This window comes from Ochotona curzoniae, unplaced genomic scaffold (genome assembly GCF_017591425.1).
Source record: "Ochotona curzoniae isolate NIBS_2020 unplaced genomic scaffold, NIBS_Ocur_1.0 contig_1014, whole genome shotgun sequence".
NCBI lineage: Eukaryota > Metazoa > Chordata > Mammalia > Lagomorpha > Ochotonidae > Ochotona > Ochotona curzoniae.
The window spans coordinates 6,309,119-6,328,364 of record NW_024464920.1 but is presented as its reverse complement, the minus strand read 5'-3'; the positions used below and the strand labels follow the sequence as shown (position 1 = coordinate 6,328,364).

At 37.2% G+C, this 19,246-nt stretch overlaps 1 protein-coding gene and 1 pseudogene across 6 annotated transcripts in view; one reads left to right on the top strand and one right to left on the bottom strand.

The window, feature by feature from the left end:
• ANKS1B (ankyrin repeat and sterile alpha motif domain containing 1B) overlaps positions 1–19,246 on the bottom strand; it is a 1,034,668-nt gene that overhangs the window by 731,015 nt on the left and 284,407 nt on the right. The window lies entirely within an intron of this gene.
• On the top strand, positions 5,970–17,878 carry LOC121154618 (annotated as a pseudogene).

Sequence of the window (19,246 nt, the reverse complement as noted above, 5' to 3'; positions counted from 1 at the left end):
CTGAGAATTTTTGGGATGAATAATGAAAATGTTCTATAACTTGGGACATATATTTGCTAAATTTCAAATCAAAATGTATAATTATAGTTTACTACTTCCTCATAAGTAAATTGCAGGTAAATATACTATCAAAAATGTTTATTTTAATCAGAGACTAAAAGATAATGGCTATTATTTAATTTTTTCTCTTTTTTTAATTGATTACATTTCATTATTTGACACAGTTTTATAGGCATTGGGATTCCCTCCACCCCTCTCTAAACCCCTCCCCAATGGTGGATTCCTCTACCTTGTTGCATTACCACAGTTCAAATTCAGTTGAGATTCTTTCATTGCAAGCATCTACCAAGTATAAAGTCCAGGGTCTTATTGTCCAGATAAGTTGAACAGTTTCTTGGGGAGACCATCTCTGGTCTGAAGGTAGAGCCAGCAGAGCATCATCCCCATCAATTAAAAGCCCCGACATTACATCAGTAACATTTTATAACGTTATGGAATTGGTTGACATGGTATTAAGTAACCAATATGTTAAAAGAGAAAAAAAAAAAGAATGCAAGTTCTGAACCACATCCTGTGACTTCTACATTGACATCTCAATTATTAGTTTATATATAACTTGTTCCTATACACCTTAAAATGGCTATAGACTACCATTCAACCCTCTCATGTCTATTTTAACCTTAGTATTTAGCAGTTTATATCACTGAAGCATGATTTTACTGAACATAGCTGTTTTTGGGGTTGTCTAACTCTATAACTCCAACAAGACATATGTCAACAGTTTACGTGAACAGTTTTAAGAGGGGTGTGCAGAGAAATCTTCAATACCCTAGTGAGGAGTAACTAATCTCTGTGTCCCACCCAGTGAGTTATAAGTGCACCCCCACTGATCGCTTCCTGTCTCCAAGCTTCCCTTGTTGTTCTCTGTCTATTCTTGGTGGGTTTTTTTTTTTATTTGTTTGTTTGTTTGTTTGTTTTGAGGGGTTTCCGGAGCAATCCTGATGGTCATTGCCAGTGAGGGTGGGGACCCAAAGTTAGAACCAGGCAAGGACCAGAGAAAGCTCCTCTCCCTAGTTCCGAAGGAAGTTCACTGTTCTTCTGTTTCTGTGGACCGCTCAGTGCTCCTGGTTGTCGTTCAGATGACCCTGGATCCTGTAAGGCAGGATTTGGGCTTCTTCCATCCCATGTGGTAGATCCAAATGGGGTGGGTGACCTCAGAGTTCCTGGCCTCCAAGGGCACTCCACTTCCCTGTCGTCTCCTTGGCAGCTGGGATGTAGTCCTTGGTGCTCGTTGACAGACTCGAATCAGCATTAGACAATAGGAAAACTACAAAGGGATATGGGGGGAATCGGGAGCGATCCTGACAACATCTTAACAGGAGGTCATATGCATAGAGCAGGGGGGGACCCCAGAGTGGAGCAGGTGGACAGGAGGAGGCTTGTATCTCAACCCTGAACACTCCCAGATCCTCACCAAGGCCTATTATTTAATTTTTTTAAAGATTTTTTTTTTAATTGGAAAGTCAGATTTACAGAGAGAAGGATTTTCCATCCTCTGTCTCATTCCCCAGGTTGTCACTACAGCCGCAGTGGAGCTGTAGGGAAGTGGAGCAACCAGATAGGAACCAGTACTCATACGGGATCCTGGTGCATGCAAGCAAGGCAAGGACTTTAGTCACTAGGTTATCACACCGTGCCCTAAATTTCACAATGTATTTCATCTTTTCTAATATATTGTGTGGGTCCTCCTTAGCAAATATTAAATGTTTCTTGATTTTAACTTTTGCAGGAACACTTCTAAAACTAAATATGTTTATTCTACTACTATTAAAAATCATGTTTTATAAGTGTTCTCAAATGTAAAGATGGTTGAAATATAACACATATAGAGCTCTATACAGATTGGTTGTCATCTTTCCCCCGCCACCCTTTGGCAAAGATCATCTATTTCAGTATCACAAAATTAACCACAACAGTAAAAAGTGACTGCATTTTCTTTTTCTTTTCCCTATTGGAAGAAAAATAAGCTGATTATGCTTTGTAGCTAAATAGTGAAAACATAAGAAACACAAGCAGAATGCAAACTACTAGTTGTTTTCCTCAGAGTAGATCTTAAGAGTAGAAGGTGGAAGCAACAATTTTTATAATTACAAATATTGAAGTTTCTCAATTTCTTAGGTACTGCATCACATAGTGATTCTGAGTCATGAATGATACCTACTAGAAATATATTCCACTTAGCTTATTTTTTAAAGAAATGATTAACACAGTTTTCTGATTAGTTCTGTTTTTTTTTCCTCTCCTAAAATTACTACATTACTAAGTCACTTTTTTTTAGGTCAACTGACTGTGAAGTAAACTAAAAATTATGTAAATGACAAGTGAAGAAAAATCAATATTTTTTCTAATCTATGTAACATTTTATAAAACTCTCAGTCGCATTAGATTATGGCTCAATCAGCATTCATCAATATATATTCTGTAACATTATACTCAGATAGTATGATAAATAGCAAATCCAGTGTGAGATCCCAGCGACTACAGCTTTAGTTGAAGAAGCAACGCGCGGATACACACATTCGGGAATCCATTGCTAACGCTAGTTCTTTATGGCAACATTAGCTCATTTCTGCTTCTTTAAACCACCAGGGTAGGTGGTTTCACCTCTTGAGACTCCCCTCCCTGAATAAAAATCCTAAGTGTACCATTTTGCTCTCTAGAAAAAGAATCCAGAGCCCCTTCTTCACTTTTCAAAATTTTAGAGAATGTACATTTTCCAAAAATAACAGTGGAAAACACGGACAGAGAGACGAACATGGGAAGAATAGAGTGGTAGCTAAGGCATGTGACAATTTACCCAATAAAGAGTTCAAAACCTCAGCTTTATAAAGTCATAAACAAAGTCTTCTGAAACAAAGTCAGGCATTTCCAATTTTTAATTCCTTTTATGTGAAATTCTAGTATATTTATTACTATATATTTTCTGCTACTAAAAGGATTTTGATGTTACAGTAATTATTATTGGCAGTAATTGCAAAAGTGGGATCTAGAATTAGGAATGTTAAAAGAAGATAGAGCAAAGGGCAGAGAAGGTGAAGAAGCTTTTGCATTAATATCAGCTAATACCATTTTTTATCTTATAAAACGAGAAAAATGGCTGACACTTATAAAAAGGATACTTCTAATATACTTTAAAATCATTTCATTAGGACCACATTGACACTGAGGCAGCGGAAGAGTAGATGTCAGGAATCACAGGTAATGGTACTGGATTCTGATGAATATACTCCATACTAATAAAGATCTCTTAGCAGGAATATTATCTACCATAAAGCAAAATAGATGCACAGCAATAAAACCGAGAAAAATGGAAGTTTCTACTAACCATACGATGACAAATGGAATTATTTAATAACGCTATAGTGCTGTTGGTAAAATGGAATTTGTCATTTCTAATCTCTTTCAATACAGCTTTCCATCTTAACTGTGACACAAACTTGCATATATGATCAAGTTTTTCTTTAATTTAGTATGACCTCAATAAAAAGGAAATGGATCCCCAGTTGGAGCAGTAGCAATAAAAAAAAAGAGCATATCAGAGAAAATGTTGAAAGTTCTGGCATCATAATGGTGAATGGTAATGCTTCAAGACAATTTGAAGGGAAACACGAGAAGTTGTACATTTATACATGTTGTCATGTGAGGCACTTTTGCTGCATGTAGGCCAGTATTTTTAAACCATTAACAATCTCATTAGTACCTTTATCTCGGGTAAAGGACTTAGGTACAAAATAGTTGTAAATATCAACATTTAGGCAGACTACCAAGAAAGGAAGAATCCAAAGAGCTAAGGGAGGAACCAGAAGAGAAAAATGAGACGTAGGGCAAACGAGAACAGGGAATGACTGCAATTTTATAGTTTTTGAGCCTAAATATGTGAAATGTGTCACATTGGATGTATAATATATTACATAATCTCTCTGCTGTGAAGAAAGTTTTGAAATATTAAGAGTAACTAGAATGAAAAAAAAAAGAGAGCTGCTGGTTTTCACTAAGAAAGCAGAAAAAAAAATAGTAGAATGCCATTAGCAAATCTTTAAGGCAAATTATAACACATACAAAAATGCTGTGAGTTAAACACTCCAAGAATTAGTAAACTGGTTGTTTTCTCACTACAACTTCACCTTACTCACACCAAAGGTTTGCCTGCATTAAACAGAGAGAGGAAAATTCATTTTTCTCCCTACTTTCTAAAAGACCTTTGAATTTTGAGAGAAAGTCTATGATGATTAATAGAAGGCTGTTAAAATTTGCATTCAGAGCAAAAAATGTAATCTTTTATACATAAAGATGATAGTTCATGCTACATCTCAATAAAAATTATGTTTTGAGTTTCTTTCCCATGGAAATTACAAGCGAAATTGGATTCTCTAGGACATCCCCAGTGAAGCATATCATGTACTAATTAGGTGGTTAGCTAGATGTAAGGACAGAAGAAATGCTCTGTCTCCAGGTTCTTCCTACTCTCAGTTCACCTTGAGTTTAATGGTAGCATAAAGCCTGAAATACTGCATATAAAAATAACAGGCATAGTATTTTAAAAATATTAAAACCATATATTTTCTATCTCCCCTTAATTATAATGCTGTTCATGTCCCTACCTAGTATCAAACACCACACTGGGTAAGACTGGGAAAATTTCCAGGCACTGAACAGTGTTCCTCATTTTATTTTTAAAGATTTATTTGTTTTGATTGGAAAGTCAGATATGCAAAGAGGAGGAGAGACAGAGAGAAAGTGTTCCTCAGTTTCACCATGACAAACTAGAAACATTTGAAACTCTCCTTAAAGGAATGTTCAAATGGTTCAGCTGAGGCATGGGGTCAGAAATGGTTCGAAAGAGTGGTTCTTGTGGAGAGGATTTATTACAGCGCCTGTCTAACGCCCCAAAATCACAGAGATGGGTCAGCGACGCAGAAGGCCATCTAGAACTTCTGTGAAAGGTGAACAGAATCTAGCTGAAAGCCAACAGCAAATTTACGATTACCAAGTTAATAAATTGCATTAAAACATGCTCAATTCTATGGGCACTTCTTTTTCCCATTCCTGTAACAGTTTACAATGACTTATTTTTCATAATTGGAATTCTCTCATTTAATATTCACTCGTGTCAATATTTTCAATCTCAACCCTCGATTCTACAACACAATATGTGCATTTATTCTTTCACTGTTGCCACTCCGCAGTTTGACACCCTTCCTCCTGACTGTCTGCTTTCCACTGGATCATATATACTGTTGGTGTCAAGCTCTACTTACTTAAAAACTTTCCTTAATGAAGCATAACTTTCTGCAAACCAACTTGGCAATCTCTGCAATTTTTCCAACATTTATAGTTTAAAATATTCATCAGGCAACAAATACACACAGAATATTTAAAAAGTCATTATCTCTGTGAGATTAGCATAGTGGAAAATAACTTTTGTATACACCACGTGACTCTACCCCCCAAGTAATAGGATTTCCATTTTTATTTTTATTACATTTACATTATGCTATGTTTCCCTTTTCCATTACTTGCTGGGCCATGATACATTCACATTTCAGAAAGTTAAGCTTATCATCGTGAAGCAAATCATAATGATATTGTAAAAGCTTGGGAAAAATAATAAAAAGGTTGGATGTAGAGAGGGATGAGGAAGAAGGAACTCCTACACTTCCAAATCTACATCATCAAAAATGTTAAATCTATTTGTTTTATATAAAATTTAAAAATAAGAATACAAAAACAAGATATGTAAATAAATAGTAGCTTCTGTTTCATAATATAAAAAAGTATCTGGACATCATTTATTAGCAGCAAATCAGTAGAAATAACCTAAATAAGTACAGGCTATTTGGATGGGTGGTTTAGGAAAAGAGTGAAACTTAGCATCTCAGTACTGAAACGTTAAATTATACGTTCTTACGATGGAGTATTACCCAACCACTGAAAACTTTACTCTACAGGAATACATTGTAGATACACTGGCAGGGGAGAAAAGGTATAACAGGTATTTTTTAAATGACTGGTTCTTTGAGTATATGTGAAAATATACATTTTATATATGCCAAAATGAAATATATTTCATTGTGTATATTGTGTATATATATACCCAACAGTGCTATCGGTGTACTCCTTAAGTACTCATTAATTTAAAACCACATAGACATCTGTTTAGTATTTATCTTCTCTAAGCAATACAACACGGCCGTTGCCCTATTTAATGAGGAAGGCACATTTAACAACAGCTTGGCAAACATATTTATACTTCAGTGGGGGGTTAGTTATCTGTTATTATCGCATAGGTCATTAAAATAGTGATCACAGTAAGCCAAGTACATTGCTTGCATCCTGTTTTGTCACAGAGAACAGGATCATAAATATTTCATGATACAGAGGAAGTCTAGAGACTAAACAGAAGAGAGTATTAGCAGGGAAATCTAAACTAACTTAGTCTTGAGAACATTTTTGAAAGCAAATGCCATTTAAAAACAAAACCTGAGAAGTGAGTTAACATTAGCCAGGCAAAGAGAGTCACAAAAAGGTTCCATGTAGAAAATAAAATAGCACAAATAAAATAGTTATAAAAAGTAGAAAATAAAATAGTTACAAGCAGAATAGCAAACACTTCCTCAATTTAAGTAAGCAGTGGTTATCAGGAGATAAACATTTGTAGGTGATTTCTTCAAATTTTCTTCAGTGAATGTGCAATTTTGCGATAGTCAATGAAATAGTATCCTAAACAAAATAGATTTAAAATCTGACTTTTGGGAAAGCACCTTGATTATTCAAGCATATTTTCTTACTTTGAATTGAGTCTTCATTAGCAAGTAATAGCAAACAAATTACTACTACTCTAGAAAGATCTTGTATTTCTTCCGAGATTTTAAGTCCTTCGAGGTAAATTATAATTTCACTTCTTTTCTATTTTTTAAAAATCATCCACAGTATTGGCTTTGTGCTGTATACCCAGTATGTTATTTAAAAAGCTGATTAAATAATTTATAAATGGATATAAACAGTAATTATACCCACAGAACCTATAATTCTGATCTTATTATCTGATGGCTATTTATTTGTTCGGTAACTTTACTGAGCTAATACCAGAGGAACCAACACAGATTACAAAATTTCCCTTTAGATATCTTTGTGGAAATTATCTCATGTACTATAAATGCTTAATACAGGAATTGGAATAAAATCAAAGTTATTTTTTATTCCAAAACTTCAGTCAGATGTTTTGGTTTCTTTTTAGGATGAAGAGGAGAGGAAAAAATATTCTTATGGTCAAAGTAACCATGACTACAGTTTTCAAACTCACAACAAATATTATTTTCATATATTCTGTGAGTTGAAACAATAATTGGTTCTTGAAAATGTGTGTTTAGTAAATGTCCCCTTCATAAGGGTAAGCCACTTAACCATCATTCAACCATCCAACTAGTTTCTGAGAGCAATTACTTTTCCAGTAAATACTACAGTAGAGAAAACTCTTGAAATTTCAAAAGTGCTACCCAGCTCCCAAAACATTTAGGGGTGCTACTCTGGTTACTGCTAAGGCGAAACACTTGTTTCTACCTTGTTGTCTCTATTCTCATGACCGAGGAATAGCCAGGTTTACCCTTGGAGCCCAGATTGACAGGGTGCCACAGAGTTGGCAGGGGTGCTGAGGGAGAAGGAGGTACAATGCCCATCGGCTGAACCATCATAAAGATGCAATTCTTGGGCAAATTCAGTGCCTTCACTCCCATACACAAAAGGAACCCACACCCTCATATCGAAAACTGCATTTTAGGCTGTTACACGATCTTCTATTATTGCTGCTATCTAAACTTCAAATTATCTGTAAACTATGCTTCAGCTTTTATATGAAATCTTTTTAAAAATGCATAGCAAATCAAACTAACATTCAAATGGACAAAAAATGGTCTCATCTCCAAAGAACTTCCGTGTATAAGCAGAATGTATTACTGTAATTTAAGATGGTCTCTGTATATGTAATAGAATGGCATTCATCATAAAGCTTTGTCATTGGGAACAAGATTTCCTCTGCCTGTCAAGTAATTTTAGTTCTGATCATTTTAGCAAAACTATGATTACAACAATCTTGATGATTGATCCAAAGCATGTGAAGTTAACTTTGATAACAAGAGACATATGACTATGAAATACATTCACCAAATAAAGGCATAGCTGTGTCCTAATGTAAGCCACGTGCGATTTATAGTGAATGGTTTTGTCATAATCAAACACCAAATGGAAGGAAACAAAGTATTAAACGATGACTGAGTATTAACCATTAATATTCTGTTAGCCACCCCACAAGTCTAAAAAGGGATCTGACACAATATTTGAAGAGAGTAGAGAAGAAAATAATTTTATTTTTATCTTTAGCCAGCAATTGGAGAGTATATATTTATAATACAGGCTACCAAAGATTGTTGTGAAGAAGACAACATGATGGAGAAACAGGAGGAAGCAAAGGAAAGATCAAGATGAAGGTGGTTAAACTGTAGAAAGTAGCATTGATACATATATATATAATAGATTTTTTTTATTGGAAAGGCAGAAACACAGAGAAAGAGATACAGAAAGAAATATCTTCAGTCTGCTGGCTCACTCCCCAAGTAGCTGCAATGGTGAGAGCCGAGCCTCTAAAGCCAGGAGATAGGAGCTTCTTCCAGGTCTCCCATGCAGGTGCAGGGCCCCAAGGCTTTGGGACATCCTCTACTGCTTTCCCAGGCAACTAACAGGGAGCTGGATGGGAAGTGGAGCCATTGGTACAGGAACTGGTGCCCATATAGGATCCCAGAGGATGCTAGGTGAGGATTTAGACATCAGGCTATTGTGTCAGCCCATATTACAATATTTAAGTAAATCATTAACTTCAGTTGTCAGAGGCCAAACACAGATTACTTGTAGTCAGACTTCTGCAAGTCATAATTTTAGTGTCTGTTGTTGCTGAAAATGTTTCAAAGTCCCAAGTCTAGCAATATAGTATAATTTTAAACAATAAGATAATTAGCTCATTAGTGAAATTGTCAAGTATCAAAGCGAAATTAGTGAGTTACCACTGATAGGAACAAAAAAGTAGATAAGTAATTCCTGCTCTTAAAGCATGAAATAACACAGAGAGAAAGAAGGAGGGGGGGGAGGGGAAGGGAGGGGAGAGGAATGGAGAGAGAGGGAGGGGAGGGGAGGGGAGAGGAGGGGAGGTTGCAATATGGCACTTTGAATGTACACATTTATATCTTTAACTAAATGATTTTAGGAAAACTGAACATATTCTTTTATGGAGAAGGGGTTTTGTGGCGAGTCAACTAAACAAAGCCTAAGATATATTCAAGTCACCAAACTGTCAGGTGTTTCCTAAATATACTTCTAGCCTTTAAAAAAAGCATATAAGACATTATTTCAACTTCTCCATTTTCTTTGAAAGCTATATGCAATAGTATTGAGTATAGTATTGAGTATACAGCAATCACATTTAAGCTCCCTCAAGTAATTATATAATTATAAATATTTAATAATTAAATATAATTACTATCTTAAAATGATCAGAAGAACAATTTCAAGAACAACAGATTTTTCTGATAGTGATATCAGATCATTTTGGCTAGACATTTAAGAAATGTCAAATGAGAGGCCAGCACAGTGGGTTGAAGTACTTGGATAATATAGAGAGCTCTTTGAGTTCTGGCTGCTCTTCTTCCAATCAAGTTTCCTGCTAATGTGGCAGGGAAACCAGCAGAAAATGATCCAAGTTCCTGGGCACGCTGCACCCACATGGGAGTCCTGAATTTAGCCTGGCCCAGCTCTGCATCACAGCCATTTGGGGAGTGATCCAGTGAATGGAAGATCTTTCTTTCTCTTTCTCTTTCTGTATATGTATTATATATGTATGTGGTTCTCTATATAAAACTCTGCCTTTCAAATCAATATTTACTTTAAAAATGTCAAACGAATCACAGAAAACTGAGATTGGGGCAGATGATCTCCAGCAATCAGCATTCTTTAATGCTATTTAACAATGCTGTTTAATCCTGTTTAATAAAACTGAACAGTGTTACACCTCTTTGTCTCCTGAAGTTCAAAGCCTAACCAACAAGCTGCACACATCAATACAGTTTTTGTAACAAATGTTACATTATTTCACTGCTAAATGCCTCCGATGAACCCATTTATAAATGCCTATTTATGAACCCATTGAAAAGTAAAGCGGGGAAAAGGATATGCGGCCATGATGAATTATGTGCAAAGCAGAGACGTCTTCTTAGAGTCCCTACCAAGAAGTACAGAAGGAGCCTCTAAGTCACGCAACCACAAAAAGTTCCATTACAGCAAGGAGAGCTGACAGGCTACATGTTTCTCTAGCTAAAAAATATGAGCTCACATTTTTGAAGGATGAAATGCATGCAAATTTCGCAGTTTAAGGGCTCTAGGAAAGAGAATAATGATTTGATAACAAAACCTATGATAAAGGCTGTATTTTATTCATTTATGAATTAAGCACTTCTTAAATATTGGGCAAAAAGTAATTCCCCCTTCTTTCGAAGAGTTCACGGTTTAGGAAAGAGATGTTCATAAAAGCAGTGGAAATACAGTTTGGCAAGAGAAGTTAGCACTTAGAGAGCCATTCTATCTGCCAGATATCACATTTAAATATTATACTCAGTTCTCCAATAAACCTGCAAGTAAGGCACCATGATTTTCGTCCAGATTCCCAAATACGGACAGAAGCTTAGCTTTAACTGGGATAGTTACCCAAACTACCACTGATTTCACCAGGTGACCCATCTCTTTAACCACTGAGAGAGCTATGCCACCCGATATTCCACTGCTAAAATAGGATCCAAAACAAGCACAAACAACCAAGTAAATACACTCAAAGGAGGGGATGTGTGTGTGTGGGGAGGGGGGTGTCAGCTGGCCAGAGCCAAAAAAGCTTTCACAGAGTTTGCTCAGAAAATAAGCAGAGAGATAGAGGAGAAACATTCTAGATCAGGTCAGTGCTCAGGGAAATAAAAGCTGCATTTGTGGCATCAAACATTAGAAAGTGTTTTCTTTGAATCCTAGAATCAGAAGTCTAAAATCAGTTGCCCCTGAAACAAAAATCAGGGTTGGCAGGACTAGACTCCCTCCAAAGATTCTAGGGGAAAATTCACCCCTGGTTTTTCTGTCAGCTTCTGGTGGCATTCCTTGACATGCAGTCAGATCACTCCAATTTTCAAATGCAGCATCTTGAAATGTGTCTGTACAAAATCTCCCCTTCAACACCGCCACCTCCCTCTTGGAATCACAAACCTGGAGAGATAATCCAGGACAATCTCCCAATCTGAAAATCCCTAATGATATTTGCTATTTTTTTCTAAATAAGAAGGCATCCGGAAGTTCCAAAGAGGAGGGCCTGTTATTTTTGGAACTGTTTTCCAGAACCCCACAATAGTGATAGAGGAAGGCAAGCTGGTGGAGGTGGAAGCCTGGGAAAGGATTGGGGGTGTGAGTGGTACAGCAGAAAGTAAAAGAGGCTGGGTACCAGCTGCCGACAACTTGATTCACTACAGAGAAAGTCTAGATTTTATCCCACAGATGAAGGGCGCAACTGAAGTCAGCTGATTTGCAGCCTGGCATGGTGACATGTGTATGCTACAGAAAGAGCTTCAGAGTTAATTCTGAAGAGAGGTTAGTAAGAGCTGGAGGCTTTTAAGCCTCAGTCCTAACAACTATTCAGAGACAGAAGAAGGGGGTCATAGATAAGATGGGAATGTGGCTGTTATCCATGGGAGGTAGACAAAAAGTCAGAGGGAACAGAGGATCATTTCTAACCCTCCAGGGGATGGACAATGGGGATGATCATGGCGAACAGGAACTACCCGAGCAGGTGCAAAAGCACGGATGAGCATTGCTTTACACCTGCTGATTTATAAAAGTCTCTGATATCTAAATTGAGATTCTGATAGAGAACTGGATGTCTCAGTCGGGAGTCCAAGAGAAGGTTTCAGGAATTTTGATATGTGCATCTAAATCGTGATCCTAGACATCTAAAAAGCAAGAGATGCCTGAGTGCATCAGTTTTGTTGCACGGTGTTCTGCCAAACATGATTTTAAATATTGTCAAATAATTTGCAAAGAATGATGTACTACTATAGTTTTAATGATCCATGACTACTTTAAAATCTTCCATCTATGCTTAAAAATGACATCTTTTATTTGTTTAACTTTAGTGGAGCATTAAGCCTTTGATTACAATGCAATTTAAAAATAGCTGTTACATTAAAATTTTTAAAATATGATCTCAAAAATTTAGAAAATGAAAAAGAAAAGAAAAACAATATTTAGGAATCCTGGGCTATTGGATATGGTTAAAATTATCAACTAACTGGATGTTTATAGAAATGACTTTGATGGCTAGTGCCAATGTGTTCCAAAATAATTCCTCCAGATTCTTAATGCTATGATGCATGCCTCAACTTGCTCATTGTGGATTTTTTTTTTTTGCCATCTCGATGGTACCTAATGAACTAATGTTTTTTCACAGCGATGGTACCATTGTGTAAAATGATCTTATTAAATTCCGTGTCAGAGACATAGAACAAACAGTATTCTGATTACATACATAAGGTCTGGTGCTTGTGACCTCATGAATGATAATCAGAACTGTCGATCCTAAAAAAAGAAGCTTTAGAAAGAAAAGATGATTACTTATATGAATTGCCCCCAAGGAACTGACAATAAAAAATCACCCTAGCCCTGTGGTCCTTAGAACTTTTTCATCCTATGTTGTTGAAGTCCTGCATCATTTTTCCTATAAAACCACATCACACAACTGCAGCATTTTTGTTCTGAGAAGGAAAGAAAGAGATTATCATCCTGTGAGAGCACAGGGTACACTCAATGAATGTTGTTCAAAAGAGAGCACACCAGGCAGAGGAAAAGAACAAAAAAGCTACAGGAAGGCTTCAGATCCGGAGGGTTTGATGAGCAGGTGCTTCTGTGGTCATCAAATCACTATTCATAGCAGTGTTGTTCTGGGCCAGAGAATCCAGCTAAAAGAAACAGCCTCTCAGCCATTAGCCCCAGGAGACATCAATCACTCCTACCAAGACACACAGTTAGCTCAGAAGGGATTTCAACACTTTACTGGGTCAAAAAATGCATCCAAGAAGGTTTTCTTAATGTAATCTAAACTAAAACTTGAGAAAAATCAAAATTCTTTGTTCTCCCAAATTCTGATTTGTACCTACACATCCGGTCCTATTTTTATATTTTTACTTATCAAGTACAAAACCTTTTGCTCCTGTGCAAATGAGTTACCTATGGCTTTCCTTAAGACATATGAATCTGTGAACTTCTGCCTACCTTCTTACATCACTCCTAGCTAGAATATTCTGTCTGTCTCTCTACCTCTTCTCTCTCCTATTTTCAACTGCTGGTCTTCTCACTGACCAAGTTTTTTTCTCCCTTAATTATAAAACCTGGAACTCGGCAAAAGCTGTCTTCATCCATAAATTTCTTTTATGGAATTGTTCTATGTCTCCATCTAGACTATAAACCTCATTAATGCTGTCAGATGATGCATCTTATTTTGCTCTCAATAATTCTCAATAGATGAGGATGGTAAAAGTAATGGAACAGAGTTCAAAGACACTTCAAAATTCTATTCTAACCTAAGATAATATTTTAATAGGATTTTTAACTGTATACATTTTTCCTAATTAAAATTTTCACATTTCTCTTACCAATATAGTTTTTGCAGTTTTGCCTTTTATAAGATTTCCTAGCTCTTTTTGCTCTAATAACTTTACTTAAATTCTCAAATTTTAGCACTGACTGAATAAAAAAAGAATATTTTCCAGTGGCCTGTATTGTGGTTTGGTATATTAAGCAGTTACTTGTGATGTCAGCATGCCATACTGGAGTGATAGTTCCAGCTTTGGCTGCTCCACCTCCTGCCCAACTCCCTGCTAACAAGCAGCAGACACGTAACTGCTTAATGTCTGTCCACCTGTCTGGAGGCCCACATGGAACTCTAAGCTGCTACATTTGGTCTTACCTAGCCCTGACCATTGTGGTCATCTGGTAAGTGAACCAGTGAATGGAAGATCTGTTTTCCAGAGTAAGACTGTGTCTTTAATTTTTAGAGTATCTGCCTGTATTAGTACATTCAGTAAAAAAAAAAAAAAAAAAAAAAAAAAAAAACCGCAACAAAAAAAAAAACACAGAAACTAAGAAATTACCTTTTGTACAATGTTGTAAATAGTTTGCTTTATACAAAACAAAATCCTAATTTGAAAAACCAATTTACTAGATGCAGCCTTTTTTATATCAGATACGCTAGCTGGGTAGAGATTTGTAAAAATAAATGAAAATCAAAAATTTTATTATTAGACTTCTTTTTTTCTCAAAAATAAAGTATATGAACATGACTATGACTTTATGCCAAAGCTTAACCAAAGCTATGCTGGAAAATGTGATAGACTCCAACCTGGGAGGTCTCTGGGATAATCTAGCTCAAGAGTTCCCAAAGGGAACTTTTAAAAATATATATTGCTGAAAGGGGTTATATATTCATATAAGGTTAAAAAAAAAAAACTATCCTGGGCCCAGTACAGTAGCCTAGAAGCTGAAATCCTTACCTTGCAAGCACCAGGATCCTGTATGGTCACTGGTTCATATGCCGGCAGCCCTGTTTCCCATCTAGCTCCCTACCTGTGGCCTGGGAAAGCAGCAGAGGACAGAACAAAGCTTTGGGACCCTGCACCCACATGGGAGACCCGGAAGAGGCTCCTGGCTCCTGGCTTTGGGATGGGCTCAGCTCCATCTGTTGTGGTCACTTGGGGAGTGAATCATTGGATGGAAAAATCTCCCTCTCTGTCCTCTGTATATCTGACTTTCCAGTAAAAATAAAATGCATTAAAAAAAAGGCTATCTTATTCCTCCTCTCCCCTTTTAGAAATGCTTATCGAGAACAGAAACCCTGAGGCTTTTATCAATCATTCTTATTAACAGCCTAGAAATCAGACTTAGTCATCCTAATACCAATTAAGCAATGCTGATTAGATAAAAGACGGGGAGGAAGGCAGGTGTTGTGGCTCAGTGGGTTAAGCTAACACCTGCAACAATGACATCCCACAGCGGTACCAGTTCCAGGAGCAGCCACTCCAGTTCTGATTCAGCTTCCTGACAATGCACTTGAGAAAGTAGTGCAAACGGCCCAAGAACTTGGGCTCCCACTCTCATGTGGGAGACCCCTGTGAGCATCCTGGCTTTAGCTCAGCACAGCCCAGGTCATGTTGCCATGTGGAGAGGTGAATCGGCAGACTGAAGATCTCTAACTTTTTTGCTCTAACTATGCTTTAAAATACAAACAGATAAATCTTATGGAGAAAGAAACAGACGAGGAGAGTCACAGGAATTAAATAGTTATTCAGGTCAAACAGGTTAGGCAGCTATAAATCCCTTACTTCACTGTTCTCCCATGTCTTATTTTTTGTACATGGAGAATTTAATCTAATCATTACTTTAAAATTTATAGTCTCTCCACACCAGGCTAAAGCATGTTTTTGTTTTGTTTTAAGAAAGCATATACTAACACGTATTTTTGAACATGTCCAGAGCTTACATATCCCATCTAAGCTTTTATCGGTGACCCGTTTATCAGAAAGCTAAAACTATGAAAGTCAGCTACACATGTAAGGTGAGGTCTCTGGTAAGGGGAACAGAGCTCTGAGGGATTGTAGGCTGCTGGCTATGATCACTGGACTAGGTGGACTAGGTTTGAGATTTCCCCAACCACTAGAAAAATCTCAGGTCATGATGTAATGAAGCTCCTAAAAATGGTTTTTAAATCCAACTTGAGTTTTTTAAGATAATAAAGAGCATTTCTAAGGGCATTAGAGGCAGAATCCTTGATAAAGAAACACACAACAGAATAAATTTCAATGGAATATTTCTGTGATTAGAGAACTATGCCCCCTACTACATCTATGTCCCAGACGCTTACTAAAATTAAAAAAAAAAAATCAGTGAATTACCAATTTGTGATATTCTATAGGAAATTCATTTCTTCTTTAAAAATTTATTTTTTACTGGAAAGTCAGATATACAAAGAGGAAGACAGACAGAGAGGAAGATCTCTGTCCAATGACTCATTCCCCAAGTAGCCTCAATGGCCAGAGCTGAGTCAATCCCAAAGCCAGGAGCCAGGAGCCTCTTCCAGGTCTCCCACACGGGTGCAGGGTCCCAAAGCTTTGGGCCACTCTCTATGCTTTCCCAGGCCACAAGCAGAGAGCGGGATGGGAAGCAGGGCCAGTGGGATTAGAACCAGTGACCATATAGGACCCCAGCTGTGTGCAAGGCGAGGACTTTTAGCCACTAGGTTATCACACTGGACCCAGTAAATTCATTTCATAATAACTATCATTCCTAACGTTCTTAACATAGTACCTTATTTTTTCACAAAGAAAAATTCTCATTTAAATATTCTATATTAAATGTATTTCAGTGGCAAAAAAACACACACCACAGTATATGGTTAGTATTATATACTTTTAAAAGAACAAACTTATCAGTCAAAAAAAAAAATAGTGCCAACAGTATCTAGCTAGATTTGAAGGGACACAATGTAAGGTTCAACAGAACCTTTTCTTAAGCCAGAAACAAAGTAAAAACATGCATAGCTCCAAAAAAAACAGACACAGGAGTCAGATGAGCAAACGTAGAACCTAAATAAGAATATACTCATCTAAATGAAGGCAAAATGAAGCTTTTCTTCCACTTTTCAAAAAGACTATATTTGACAGACAGAGTGACTGCGAGAAAGGGAGAGACAGGGAGATGGAGAGAGCTTACATCAACAGATTTACTTCCTAAACGGCCACAATGGCTGGGTCTGAGCCAGACCAAAGGCAGAAGCTCAGAACTTTCATCCAGGTCTCCCACATGGGTGGTTTTCCTAGGCATATTAGCATGGAGCTGAATTAGAAGATCAGCTGAGCTTAAACAGGCACTCTAACAAGGGATAGCCAACTTTGCAAACAAAAGTTTAACCTGTTGTACCACCAGACAGGGCTCCTCTCTTCCTATATTGTGATGAAAAAAAAAAAATGGTCTATAACTATAACACCATTATCATAAGATAATGACTGAAACATTTAATACTCGCTGTGCCAGGCACAGATCCAAGTACTTCCTATACATGTACTCATTTAATGATCATGACAACTCCACCAAACAGTATTAGTATATCTCCTGTGCAGTTATTGACAGTAAGGCACAGATAGTTTAAGTAACTGGCCCATAGTCATACAGCCAGCAAGAAACAGGTGGCTGGTGGTGCTCTTTATCGAGCTGTCTTCTTTGGTGAGCCTGCCACCAAGACACAGATCTTCATTAAGACCCTTATGGGGAAGACCATCACCCTCGAGGATGAGCCCTCAGATACACCAGAAAATGTGAAAGCCGAAAGGTTGGTAAGGACTGATCTTTGCTGGCAAGCAACTGGAAGATGGACAAACTTTATCTGACTATAACATTGTGAAAGACTTTGTATCATTTTGAAAGAGTCCATGCTACATCTTGTGTTGAGACTTTGTGGTGCCAAGCAAATGAAGAAGTCTTACACCACTCCCATGAAGAACAAGCATAATGGAAATAAGGTTAAGCTGACTGTACTAAAGTACTCTAAGGTAGACAAGAATGGTTAAACTGTTGCCTGTATCACAAGTGTCCTTCTGATGCTTGCGATGCCAGAGTGTTCATGGCCAGCCATTTTGACAGGCATTACTGCAGCAAGTGTTGCCTGCCTTATTGCTTCATCAAACCAGACAACAAGTAATTGTGTCAATACGATGAGGAGTCAACACAACCACCAAGAAAGATACATTGGATTTTAATCCTGGAAGTCCAGCTCAACTGTCTCAGGGTTTGACAACTGCCCTATGCCACATACTGTGACAAACTCCTAGACTGTGTATCTTTGTTTCTTGTAAAATTTTAGGATGAAATCAACCGTGAACTTGTTTCATTTTTATATATATGTACATATACAGTATGTCAGTGCATCCTGGAGTTTATCAAAAATAAACCAACTACGTTCCAAGTAAAAAGTTAGGCCCTTGATCTCTATAGTAGGTATTAAGTAAAAAAGAAAAATGGTTTTTCAAACTGTCGTTCTATATAAACCTATAGCCTGACTTAAGTAAGCTGTGGGGAGTAAAGCAGACAATATATTTGTGAATCCGGCTCACTCAGGAAGGTGCCAAGGGAAGGAAAGCAGAGGTGGGCATTTGGTGAGTTCCTTCAGCTGTCACCTGGGATGCCCAGTTTCTATGTCACAGTGCCCGGGTTCCAGTTCCACTTCCAGTTCTACTTTCCCATTAAAGCTCAACTGGAAGGCAGTACTGACTCAAGTGCTTGGGTCTCTTCAATCTATGTGGGAGACCCAGACCAAGCCAAGCTTCGGGCCAGCCCCAGCAATTTCAGGCATTTGCACAGTCAACTAGTACATCCTTTGGCTTCTCATATAAGTAAGAAAATTTTAAACCCTAATCACTGAATGATACCATATAAAGGACACACTCTTGGAATACTCACAATGTCTTGCTCGTAATTTAGTTATAAATGTGACTGGACAACAAAAATTATCTAGATACTATGGGTATTTCTTGGTATGTATTCTGTATTTAAATGTTTATAAATTAAACTCATAGTGTCAATGTGACCGGACAACAAAAACTAATTAAAATCTTGTTTCTGAATAAACAGAGAACATATAACATTTATTATGAAATATTTGTTTGGTATCAACTATGGCATTTAAGAATTATTAGAGGAATGCTTTCTATGTTTAGTTGTGGATGTTGGGAGAGTGAGCCAGTGGACAGGATTGATCAATCAATCAATCTCTGTCATTCAAATGAATAAATACATACCAAACACGTATTTATGCAGAGTAAAGGAGAAAGAGCCTCCAAGGAGTGAATTAGCGACAGTACAGATGCCCTAAGGATGTGACCTCTGATTAACTCAAGCGTCTATGATGTGCAGCGGCACTTTTTAAACTGGCAGGAGGCTGCTGGAGCCGTACCATTTATCCTCATCTAAGCAAAGTTATCTACTTCTGCTTCAGTGAGATTAACCTTCAGATTCACTCTCCATACCTGAGCTATGGGAGGCAGTGATCACCAGCTTCTATTTCCTTATA